General features: G+C 36.1%; 1 protein-coding gene across 1 annotated transcript in view; it reads left to right on the top strand.

Annotated features, from left to right (window-relative positions):
* PLPPR5 (phospholipid phosphatase related 5) overlaps positions 1-13,640 on the top strand; it is a 175,483-nt gene that overhangs the window by 1,024 nt on the left and 160,819 nt on the right. The gene's annotated exons all lie outside the window — the stretch shown is intronic.

Raw genomic sequence — 13,640 nt, 5'->3', positions numbered from 1 at the left:
AGAAAGAAAGAAAGAAAGAAAGAAAGAAAGAAAGAAAGAAAGAAAGAGGAAGGAGAGTTTTGAAATCGAGAGCACACAATTTCTTTTTATGCAATTTTATTTTATCAAGCATCTTAAAACTTGTTAGTTTAGACAATTTTATTTAGAATTCCAGTTAGCAACTCTAAGACCCCCTATATCTTCTATATAAATAGGATGTGTGCATATATGCATCTAAATATGCATATATATTCATCGCTTTTATATTTTAAATAAATATATCAGTGTACCTAATGTTGGGAACTCCAAAAATAGCTATTATTGTTAATTATTTTCTTTAGAAAAATCTTACACATCATGCAGGCATCGAATTTCATCAGATGTCAAAGAGCAGATTAGAAAATGAATCTAGAAGGGAATGAGAAACTTGAATTGAATATATACATGCTGCACTTGGCTGAATCCTAATTTTATTTGAGCTGAGCTCCCTGTACCAATGTTGATTGAAACCCCTCCCCACCTGTCATCCTGTGTCATTCTTGTCCATGCTTTCCCATAAGCCCTTCACAAAGGCACTACCCAGGGCACTAGAGGCCTTCCTCTTGTTCTTTCATGAGAATCTGTGAATGTGCACATTGTAATATCAAATGATAAGAACTTCTGTTCTCTGCAATTAATATGTACAAACACGGCTCCAAGGTTTACATATGTTTTTATTTTGCTGTAGATGCTATGAATTCATAAATTAAAAATAATGAAAAAAGGTTTTGAAACAGAAGTTTCTGCTTCAGTAAATAATTGTTGAGTGTCTACTATACTATGGTACTCTGTTGGGTGGAAATGGGATAGAATGATCAATATGACTTTGAACTAGCCTTCCAGGAGGGGAAGGGGAAGAATAAAACATACACACAATTTATTAGAATTCAAAATAGTGTGAAAGTCCACAATGATATGTATAAGTTAGGAAGAAGATATCCCTTTGTGATAGGGATTAAACAAAAAAAATTGAGGGAAATATTCCTTGAAAATAACTTTTTTTTTTTTACCAAGTACAGTCTCCTGGTTATGACTTCACATTCAGTTCTAGCACAATGATTCATAATCTATTATACCTTCCCCTAGAAACTTTTATTGCCATTTGCTTTTTATCATATTGCCAATTTACTAGAATGTATCATAGACTCCAAATTCAGCCTGTTTTTGATTTTAGGATGGGAAAATCATTCGGTTACTTTGGCACTTTTGGTCCTCTTGGCGTGATTGTTTTAAAGGCTTCTCTTTTTCAGGCTTGTATTTTCCAGTGGACTGAATAGTTCAGTGATTTGTCAGGGGGATTTAAAAAAAAAAACAGGTTATTGTTTCCAGGTCACTAGCTTGGATATTGGCATAATCAATAGTGGCTTTAACTCTTTGCTGGATAATGTGTGTTCAGTATGTGAGTCAGTACTTTCCAGGCCCGAGGAATTTATCCATGATTAGAAGTTATGTGTAATAATTAGTATCATTTGGAAGTGCTAGGTTGTTCTAATCTTTGCAAGGAGCACTCTCTTAAAAACAGGCGAGAAAATGGATAGGGAAGCATGATGAGACAGTATATATAATTTTGCATCTTATTTGCATCTCTTTGAATGGTGGTAGTGGGGTAGGGGTAGGGACAGAGAAATGTGAGTAATTTTCAAGAGAAGAAAGGAATAGTAAGGGAAAGATTGGGTTGTGAAGGTGAAGGAGGAATCCAGATTAAGTTGCTCCACTCTTCTGTGCCCTCAGTCTTCATTGAGGAAAGATGCCCTCTACAGACTTGTGAGGAGGAAGAATTCTAATTTTTGTTTCTTTTTTTTTTATTTTTTAAATAATATAAAAGTCAATGACTCTAACACAAAGGAAGTCAGGTTTTTAGCAGCTACTATGATAAAATGCTAACAAATGCAATTCGCATTTAAATAATTCATTTATAATGTGGTACAGTAGAAAAAGTCTTCAACTTGCAATCAGAAAATCAGAGTTTGAGTCCTACCTCTGACACTCATTAGCTCTGTGACACACATTAGATTTAACTTCTTAAAGCCTCAGTTTTCTCACCTGTAAAATTGTATACCTATAAATGGATAATCTTGAAGGCTACTTTTGGATCTGATGTTCTAATACTCCAGGCTAACAGAAAATTAATGACTCCTTGTTCCATTGGTCCTATCTATCTTTTACCATCTGAACTGTAGCGATACAACATCTTTAGGGAAAAGTCTCCTAGCCCTCACTCTGGAATCCTCAGATTTCTTACCCCTCACTATCAACAGTGGAATTTTTTGTGCACTTCTAAGAAATAGAAATCACAAAGTTAAATACGATGAATTTCTTTCAGATTAAATAGATTCAGAATACTATTTCTTTCTTTTTAAAGCTATGAAGCAAAGTCATCAGAAATTCTCATCAGTCATATTGTGCCTGGAATTTAGATTTAGTTACTTAGATGTTTTGCATTATAAATACTCTAAAAGTAGTTACTCACTATTTAGCTTGATTTGTATGTTACTTGGCACAGCAAAAGGGCATTAATAATCATATTTATAGTCTGTATTACAGAGGAGAAGCTGACCTGGATTGTTAGAGGAGCTTTCCTCCTCTGGGAGTTCCCTATAAAAATGAAATCATGGATCCAGTTCTTATCCTCTATATAGCACTTTTTAAAATATGTAAAGCACTTCATAGATACACACACTCAGACATATGTGTATATATATGTACATATATGTATGTGTGTATAGCTGTGTGTATATATTGATGATGATGATGATGATGTAGACATAGATATAGATACAGAATGTTCCCAAAGTCTTAGGGCAGGTTTAAACTTGAATAGCTAAGACTTTGGGAACATCTAGTGGTGGGTACTATAGGTATTATTATTCACATTTTGCAGATGAGGAAACTGAGTATCTGAGAGCTTAAATGACTTGTGCATGGTCCCATAGATAATAAGTGACTGAGGAAGGATTTGAACTTGGGTCTTTCTGACTCTAACTCCAGCATTTGATCTTCTATACCAGCCTTGTCAAATACTGCAGGCCACATGTGGCCCGAAACACTCCTGAAGGTAGCCAAAAGCAGATTAAAATATAATTGGGACATATTTAACAAAAAAAAATTTAAAACAGCAAAATATAGATAATGTTAATGTATAGTTTTCTAAGTCAATGATGACTGGCAGGGAGCCTTATGTATGGTTTAGGGGGCCTTGATTTCTGAGTTTGACACCCCTGCTCTAGATCATGCTTTCTCTATCATAAGTGTTGTTTAATTTTGATTGATTAAATTGATTAATTATGTTTGACCTTTATCATCCATGATTAGTCAGTGTCCTCTGCTCTGATCAAACTTCTTATGCATATTAGGTTCAATTCTGGGTGCCATATTTTATGAAGAATATTGGTAAGCTGACAAGTGTCCAAGGAACAGTGACCTGCATGATGAAAGGCCTTGAGAAGGTGCTATATGAAGACCAGTTGAGAGAACTGGGGATGTTTAAAATGGAAAAGAAAAGGCTTTAGGAGGCCAGGCCTTCACGTGTATGAAGTGCTTCCAGGTGAAAGAGGAATTACATGTGCTTTGCTTAACCCCAGAAGGCAGAACCAGAAGCAATAGGTAGTTTTATTGAGAAATATTTAACTGATATAAACAGTCCAAAGCTTTGTTCTTTTGGCTGGCCTAGATGGGCTCTGAGGTCTCTCCCCACCCTCAGATTCTGGGATTCTTTCTAATGTGCTGCTTCAGAAACCAGGGGAATTCTTGGCTAGAAGGGATTCTTTACATGTAGGGTCTGTTATGGAGAAAATTATTTTATTCAGATATTAGCTTAGCATGGTGGTCTCAGAATCTTCTTAAGATTCCAGGATTCTGTTGAGAACCACATGCCTTCTGCTCCAAAAAATTCACACGTGGTGACAATTGGCAGCCATCATTCAACTGGTCTCAGTGTTCTTTAGATGATATTTAATAAGAGAAAGACTCACATTCTTCAACCAGAAGTGATCCTTCTCTTCCCAATTGCTTTTCCTCTCCTGTTTAACCTCTTAGACTTATCCCATTCTAGCTTGTGTGGTAGGTTCTTTCCTACATGTCTTACCCTCTAGCAGGTTATGTGCTCCATGAGTATATGGTCTGGGCTGTTTTTCATCTTTGAATCTTCAATATCTAGCTTAGGGCAATGAATGTAGCAGGCATTATTGAGGCAGTGTGGTATAGTGGATGGAGCATTGGACTGGTATTTCAGAAGATGGGGTTTTGAATTCTTCCTCAAACACTAGCTATGTAATACTGAGAGCAAATCACTTAACATTTCTCAGCTTCAATTTACTCATCTCTAAAATGGCAACAATAACACAAAGGGTGGTTATGAAGATCAAATTATAAACCACCCCCCCTCTCGCTCTCGCTCCCTTTCTCTCTCTTTTCCTCCCTTACATCTTATAGAGTGTTGGGAAATAATTATATACTTAATTAGGACTGACGAAATTAATATAGGGTAAAGGTAGTTTTGGATGAGAAGCACCTTATTCTATCACTTCTAACACCCTGCCCATCCAATAAACCCCCTCCTCACTCAGAACTAGAGGACTTCTGTTGTTTCTTCTGTTCCTGTAACTCCAAGGGAGCAGGTCATTACAGGGAGAAGAAAATGGCAATCAGGAATCTTGCATCTGGTGCATCATTCCTCAGTAAAGGCAATGCCTGGGAAATTCCCATGGTACCTCATTACTAGTTGGACTTGCCAGAATGTCAGGTCTCTCTTGCTTCCTCTTCCCCAACACTAAAAGTGCAAAAAGTGCTTATTGATGAACATGTAAGCTGAGAAGAAGTTTCTGACTGCCCCATGCAGTCCTCTTAGTAGAATATAAGTTGCTTGAATTCAGGAACTCTTTCATCTTTATCTTTATAAGCTCAATGCTTAGCATTGTGTCTTGTACATAGTAGGTATTTGATAAATGCTTGTTGATTGAAATGGTTCTAGTAAAAAGACTGCTGGATTTGGAATCAGATGACTTATAAATCAAAGATCAGAAAATTGATAGTAATAAATTAGCATTTATAGAGCTTTTTAAGGCTTTCAAAGTACTTTTCAAATGTATCTAGATTTTTTCCTCACAACAAGTTTGGAAAATATGTTATAATTGGCTATTATTACCATCATTTTACAGATGAGGAAATCGAGTAGAAGAGAGGTTAGGTGATTTTTCAGAGTCACAACCCTAGGAGGCAGGTGGTATTATTATCCCTATTTTACAGATAATGAAACTGAGTCTGAAAAATTAAGTAATTTGCCAAGGGTCAAACAGCTAGTAAGCATCTGAAGCTGGATTTGAACTCAGGTATCTCTGACACCAGGTCCTATACTCTATCCACTATACCATCTAGTTGCTTCAGTAATGAATGATTGAATTGGAAGGTACCCTAGATGTTCAATCAAGCTCACATAGGTAAAGTAGCACCAACATTTGAACCCAAGTTCATTGTCTTCAAATCCAGATTTTTCCATGAGGCCACACTTCTTCCTTTCTTCTTCTTAATCCTGTTTTTTTCCCCCCATTTATTCCTTCTGTGCCTTAAAGCAAGTTAATTACTCTTTCTAAGGCTCGGTTTTCTCACTTGTAAAATGAGGAGATTAGACTAGATTGGCATGATGCAGTGAAAAAAAAAATGCTATCTCTTGAGGATTTGGAGTTGAAATCCAGGTTCTGCCATTTACTACCAGTGTGACCTTAAGCAAATCATTTAACCATTCTCTACCTCTATTTCCATAACTGTTAAAAGAGGCAATTGGGCTAGATCACTTCTAAAGTCTCTTCTAGCTCTAAATTCTAACTCTAAATACCTCTAAGGTACCTTCCAGACCTTAATTCTTATCCTGGGATTCTAAATATGAAGCTTGTTAATTAGATCATTATGTCACTTTGTTTAGTAGTGAACTCTGCCTATGTTTTTAGGAATAACTCAATTACATCACAATCTTTATAATAACTGCAAAGTCAGTGGTCCTTTCCCTATGGTATTTTTGTCCTCCCTCAAGTAGAATATATCAAAGAAAAAATGTTGTGAAGGCTAAAGACCAGAATGAACAGTGTTGCAAAATAAATGATAAGGACCATAAGAGAGACATTTTTCTAAGCTGTGTTCACAGACTTAGAGCTAGAAAGGATCTTAGAGATGACCTAGTCCAAATTCTTCATATTACAAGTAAGGAAACTGAGGCCTAGAGAAGTTAAATGTTTTGCCCAAGGTCACCCTTCCAAGGTCACCCAAGGAAGAAAGTGACAAAGTCAGGATTTGGAACCAGAACTTCAATCACTCATTCAACAAGCATTTATTGATCACCCATTATGTGTCAGGTCTCATGTCAAGTGCACAAGGAAATTATATCTTAATGGGAGTCCTAACACATTTCCAGTCAACAAGCATTTATGAAGAGTTTGTTATATGCCAGGCACTGTACCAAGCCCTGATCATACAAATAGAAAAAAAAGACAGTCTCTGCCCTCAAAGAGCTTACATTTTACACTTTAAAAAAAAAGCTGAAAGGTGGGGAGGGGAAGATACCAACAAGGTCATAATAAAGATGGTCCAGAGTTCAGCAGGGAGAGGAATGAAGACGTGGCTTTCCTGGGTGACCTCCTTAAATGGAGATTCTGGTAGGAGTCATCCAATCAGAGGGAGAGGCTGAAGAGGGTGGAGGGTACTTCCAAACTGAATTTCAGGGATGGAGTGAGTGTTGGGGTGAAGAGCTGGGGCATGGCAGAGGAAGTCTACACCTCAGACAGGAGAAGAATGAGAATAGAAACATATACACATAAATAAATTGAAAATGCTTTTTGGAGGGCACAGCACTAGAAACTTGGTGAGGACAGGGATAAGGACCACTCTTACAAATTCATCTCTAGTGTCCTTGCTACCATACTACACAAAACAGCAAGATACGGAGCAAAATGGACAATGTTAACCAGTAACAAAGATCCTTCCATGCTTTTGTTGATAGTTTTCATGAGTTTCTGGGGTGAGCCTTGATGATAATAATAGCCTCAATTTATAAGAACTTTAAGTTTTAGGAAATGCTCTTTGCTCACACTAATAATAACTAGCATTAATATGATGCTTTAAGGTTTGAAAAGTGTTTTACTTATATTATTTCATTTGATCCTCACAACAATCCTGTGAGGTAGGCTCTCTTATTATTCCTATTTTTTAAATGGGGAAACTGAGACTGAGAGAGACTAAGTGTCTTTCCCAAGGTCAAAGAGTGTCTGGAATCAGTTTCTAACTTGGGTCTACCTGACTCCAAGTCCAACATTCATCCACTGCAAAACCTAGCTGCCAACAACTCTGAAATATGTAGGGAAAGTATTATTGCTCCCATTTTACAAATGAGGAAACTGAGTCTCAGAGAGGAACAGAAGCTTGTTCATAGCCATGTAGTCCGCTTTGTTGAGTGGCACGCACATCTTCCCAGTTACTCAGGCTCAAAATTTTAGTGTTTTAAGTTCTGTCCTACAGTTGGCACAGCATCAAAGAATCCAGAATTTAGAGGTAGAAGGATCACAGTGACCATGTAGTACAATCTATAACTGAAATGATTCATCATAATAACATACTAAATGAGTAGTCATCCAACTTCTACTTGAAGATTTTCAAGGTGGGTCCACCACCTCTCAAGGCAGCCCATTTCATTTTGGAACAACTCTAATTGTTAGGAAAACTTTTCCTGATCTCAAGCTTAAATTGATTTTTTTTGCACTGTCCACCCATTGCTCCCAGTTCTCCCCTCTAGGACCAAACAGAACAAATCTTTTTTTTTAATTATTATTATATTTGAATTTATTTTAAGCTTAAATACAAAAAATAAGAAAAGAAAAAAACATTGCCATGTGCACAGTAGAACATGAGAGGAAACAATATAAAGCAATAAATTTCCATTTCACAAAAACCTATATAATAAATACTACACGTTATTTTCAAAATTGTCCATCTTTTCTTTGCTTCCTTGTATGTTTTCTTTTGTCCTCTGCTGTGCACTTTTTACTTTATTTTTCGCCACCCTTCCCCCACAAAGACTACAATTAAACAAGGATACATGCACATCTACACACACATATACATACATATACATAGATATCCATAAACATGCACATATATACACATATACACTGAAACGCTTACACATAACACCATATTATGCTTATTTCCACTTGCCATCTTTACTCTGTAGATGGATAGCATATTCCTTCATAAGTCCAAGTCTTTACATATTTTTCTAAGTTCACCAGCTCATTATTTCCTATCCCACAATATACTGACCAAATCATATTCTATCTGGGAGATTGTCGATGAAAGTTTTTTTTCCACATTTTTTCTGTATTCCCTCTATTCTTGGCTATATCTGTTTTATTCATGCAGGAAAATTTTAGTTTAAAATAATCAAAATTATCCATTTTAAACTTCAACACTCATCTCACTGTATAATATGGTTTGAGGTTTGATACTACTGAATCTAGTTCCTTCACATCTTTTTCCCCTGGTTTCCTTGAAGTTCCTGATGCTCTGCTCTTCCAAATGAACCCTGTTATTATTTTTTTCTGACTCAGTAAGGTAATTTTTTAGTATTTTAATTGGGATGGTATTACATAAATAGATTAATTAGGTAAAATTGGGGTTTTTTTGGTTATATTAGCTTTATGTACCCATGTACAATTAATATTACTTCAATTATTTAGATCTAACTTTGTATAAAATGTTTTTTGCATTTCTATTCATATAGTTCCTGTGTCTGTCTTGGTAGTATGCTCTCATATTTTTATACTTTCTAGTTATTTTATATGGTCTAAAACTATTTATTAATATGGCTCATACATAGTGTAGTTTCCCTATTTTTCTCTTTTCATTAAATCTGATTTTAGCTTTAACTTTGTCTGAGATCATGATTACCATCCTTGTTGTTTACATAATAAATTCTTCTCCTGACCTTTATGTTTGTGTGTATCTCTCATTTTTATGGAATTTCCTAAAAGCAGCATATTGTTGAATTCAAATTTTAATGTGCTACCAGTTTCCATTTTATGGGTAAATTCATCCCATTTGCATTCTAAGCTATAATTACTTGTACATTTTCCTCCTTCCTATTTTCCTCACTATCCTTCTCACCCTATTCCTATCCTTCCTCACTCCTCAACTTTACTTCTACCCACCACCTTGCCCTCCTTTTCCTTAACCTACCCCCCCTCCAGGAATTCCTAATTTGTCCTCTCCCTCCACCCTATCCCCTTACCCTCTTATTTCTTTCAGAATTTAGAAAATTTTAATACTCTTCTAATTATATATGTTGTTCCCTGTCTATCCCATTCCCATTAATTTACACATTCTTGTATACCCCCTTTTATCCCATTCCCTATCCCTCTCTTATACCCTCCCATTCCCTATCCCCTTGCCCTCATATTTCTTTCTGAATTTAGAGGTCTGGATATACCTTCTGGATATATATGTATTGTTCTATCTTTAACCCATTCCCGGTGAGAGTAGGGTTGTAGAACTACTTGTCCTCCTCCCCCATCTAATTCTTTTGTATCAGTTCTTCCTTTCACACCTTGTTTGTGTGAGATAATTACTCTTTTTACCTTTTCCTGTGTCATTTTGCTATTTAGAATCCCATCATACTCAGCTCCACCCCACTCCTTCTTTTGAACTACTCAATTACTAATGACAATCTTAGATATATGGTTTATATTTCCACTTATAAAAAGTAAACAATTTATCCTCATTAAGTCCTTGTAATTAGTCTTTGGGATTGTGTAATACAAGGGAATATTTTTCTTGGATTTTGTGTGTTAAATTTTCTGTTGAGTTCTGGTCTTTCTGTAATAAAATCTTGAAAGTCTGTCAATTCATTAAATATCCTTTTTTTTTCTTTCAGGAGTATATTTAACTTTGCTGGGTATGATATTTTTGGGCATAACCCCAGTTCTTTTGCTCTTTGATATATTGTTTTCCAAGACCTGCAGTCTTTTAGGGTAGCCACTGTTAGGTCTTGTGTAATTCTAATTGTGGCTCTGCCATATTTGAATTATTTTTTCTTGTTGCTCATATTTTCTCCTTAACCCGATGGTCAAACAGAACAAATCAAATGCTCCTACAACATTTCATCACATAGTTAAATACAGTTCTCATTCCCCCACCAAATCTTTTCTTCTGCTAGCTAGAGATCCCTAGGTCTTTAATCTCCTTTTTAGATGGTATAGACTGAAGTCCCTTCACCATTCTGATTAACCTCATCTGGATGCTCTCCAAATGACCAATATCTTTTTGTTTTTACTTGTGGTATAAACTGTATTCCTCACTTGCTTGCCAAAACAATCTTCCCCATGCAAAGAGAGCTACTCATATCACTTTGTCTTTTGAGAAACAGTTAGGGAAGTTATGTAGGGAATTCCTTCCTCTGCCTTCAATTTATAGACTTAGAGTGTTATCTCAGAGGTGAAATGACTTGCTCAGAATCATATAATCAGTATATATCAAAGGAGAAACTTCCACCCAGATCTTTTTAAAATTCTTCTTTTTTTAAATTTTATTCATTTAATTTTTAATATATGAAATAAAACAAACATTTCCATAATGTAATAAAAAAGATGATTACACATGAAACTTCAAATCTATTATGTACAACTTGCTATTCCTTTTAAATATATAATAAAGTCATCATGTAAATTTCTTTTTTTCCCTTCCCCCCACCCTAGATATGGCTACCATTGCACCTAGGTCTTCTTAGCTTTCTTTATTCTGCAGTGTCACTTACCTGCTTAAAAATAATAAAATAAAAACAGAAAACTGTAAATCTTTATTACTTCTAGCATTAAATATCAACAATTTACCTTTACATTTAATGTCTTCCATAGCCTAGTTCTAATCTGTCTCTCTAAGCAATGTAAAGTAATAAGAATGCTGGATTTGGAATGAGAGTATTTGGGTTCAAATACTAAACCTGTGTGAACTTGGACAAAATCACATAGCCTTTCTGGCCCTCAGTTTCCTCATTTGCAAAATGAGGGAGTTACCATCAGAAGCACCTTTTGTCCTTCTTCTGACACCTGGGACACCCAGACCTCATCCTGAGCAGGAAGAATTACCAGAGAAAGTGTCCTTTCCTCTCCTCTTGTGGCACCTTCCCCTCCCACCCCACCCGGTAACCAGGTGGGAAAACCTACCAGTTGGTGCAACCTTTCCTCAATAATTCCCAAACCCCTGGAACACTCTGTCTGTATTTAGAGTAGTTGTGAGTGACGTGGCTGCTCACATCATTTAGATGAGCTGGGAGTCATCAACAACCATCCCTCCAGGAAAATGGTGGATTAACTAAGCTTTACCATCTACCTAACAACTGTATCCTAAGGGCCTCTGGACTGTATTATTTTCTCTTCTGTTATATCCTTCAGCACTCCAGGTACTTCCATTTGACATGTTGAAGCACCTAAGGACCCCTGGGCCACCCTTGGGACTTTGCAGCCTTCCCATCTATCCTATAGTTGAGCTCTCTTAAATGTGTGGTTTTTCCTAAATAGAAAATATGAGCTTTATGGCAGTCCAGTTAGTCAGTGATGAAACATTTATTGACCATTAACTATGTGCTAGGCACTGTTCTAAGCACTGGGAATTCAAAGAAAGACAAAAATAGGCTTTGATCTCAAGGAGCTCACATTCTAAAGTGGGAGACAATATACAAATACCATGTACGAACAAGACATACACAGGATAGAGTGGAGAAAATCTCAAAGATAAAATTAGCATTAAAGAGGGCCTGGGAAACGCTTCTTGCAAAAAGTAAGATTTTAGTTGATATTTGAAAGAAGGCAGCAGGGTCTCTGTATTACTCTAAAACTATTTGTTTTCCCAGTTCTTAACACTATGATTGGTACATAGGAAGCATTTTTTTTTAATGTATTCATTCATTCATATATCCGTTTTTTAGTTTCCTTCAAGCTCTAAATCTACAATCTTTATTTCACATAATTTCCCTTCATGTACCCTAACACTCCAATTAATCAGATTACTAGCTACTATTCCTCAGTCTCATACTGTATTCTTTTATGTCAGTGAACTCCTACAGGTTGAAGCTTGTGCCTGTAGTTCATTTCTTTGTATCTCTTTCTGCTGAAATCTTTCTCTTCCATCAATACCCAGCTCAGGTGTCACCTCTTCTATGAAGCCTTCTCTATTCCCCCAAAGGAAGAAAAATTTAAATTTTCTTATAACACTTTGTTGTCCAAATCTCCTCTTTACCCTATGAGGATCATCTCAATTTATCCCAAATATGCCTTGTTTGTACATAGCTGTTTGTGTGTCATCTCCCCCATTAGACTATGAACTCCTTGAGAGCAGGGATCGTCTTTTACCTTTCTTTGTATTTCTAGCATTTAACACAGTTCCTGGCACATGGTAGGCACTTAATCAATATTTGTTGACTGACTTACCATCGGAGGTAGCTGGATCCTCTTCATCAAAAGTCTTCAAGCAAAGACTGGATGACCTGTGGTTGGGTATATTGTAGTTAGGATTATTATTTTGTTCCGAATTAGTTTTTATTGCCTCTGAGGTCTTTTGTAACACTGAGAGTCTCTCATTCTTTGATGATTTTCTTTTTGATGAAAATTATTTGCAGTCATACATCTCTTTGATTGCACTTTACTCTTGCTCCCATTCATAGTTACTGATTTGTTAGTTGGTGTAGCTTGCTCACATCTACCTCTTTCTTCCCCATTCTCTTCTGAGTCATTTGTTATTGATCAGTCACTTTTCAGTAGTGTCTGACTCTTCGTGACCCCATTTGGGTTTTTCTTGACAAAGATGCTGGAGTAGTTTGCTGGATTTGAACTCAGGTCACCCTGATTCCAGGCCTAACGCTCTATCCACTCTACCACTTAACTACCTTCCTCTGAGTGATACTTATTTTTAATTCTTCAGAGTATGTGTTATTCCATTAATCACAGCTGTCTCATCTATTAAACTATAATTTTTGTCTAAGCAGGAACTGGCTGATAAAAGAATATATCTAACTGACTTCCAGAAATTCAAGTCATTAGCTATGGATGAACTATGTTCCAAGGAAGGCGAAGAACATGTAGAAATGTTTGCTAAGCTGCTGACAGAGATCTTGGAAAAAATCATGGAAGATGAGAGATTTGAAAGAAGAAAATAAAGATATTGTCCCATTAGCAAAAAATTGATGTGGGAGTCTGAAATAACTGGAGGGCAATGAGTTCAACTTCTATTCTTGGTAAAATTATACATTATATTATTCAATAAATGATTTATGATCATTTCAAAAGGGAAGAGGTGATCACGAAGGACCGGCATGGCTTCATCAAGATGAGGTCATACAAGGGAAATGTCTCATTTTTTTTGGACAGCATAATTAGAATAATTGAATAAGGGAATTCTGTAGTCTTAGTATACTCGTATTTCATCAAAACATTTCACAAAGTTACTTATGCTAATTTTTTGTATGTAGTGAAGACATGATCTAGAGGAGGGGTTCTTAACCTGAGTCCACTGATAGATTTCAGGGGTTCCATAAACTTGTTTAGGGGAAAAATCATATCTCTGTTTTCATTAACCTCCAGGTGCAATTT

This window comes from Vombatus ursinus, unplaced genomic scaffold (assembly GCF_900497805.2).
Source record: "Vombatus ursinus unplaced genomic scaffold, bare-nosed wombat genome assembly UNPS02014787.1, whole genome shotgun sequence".
NCBI classification, from domain to species: Eukaryota; Metazoa; Chordata; class Mammalia; order Diprotodontia; family Vombatidae; genus Vombatus; species Vombatus ursinus.
This window is presented reverse-complemented; position numbering and strand designations above follow the sequence as displayed.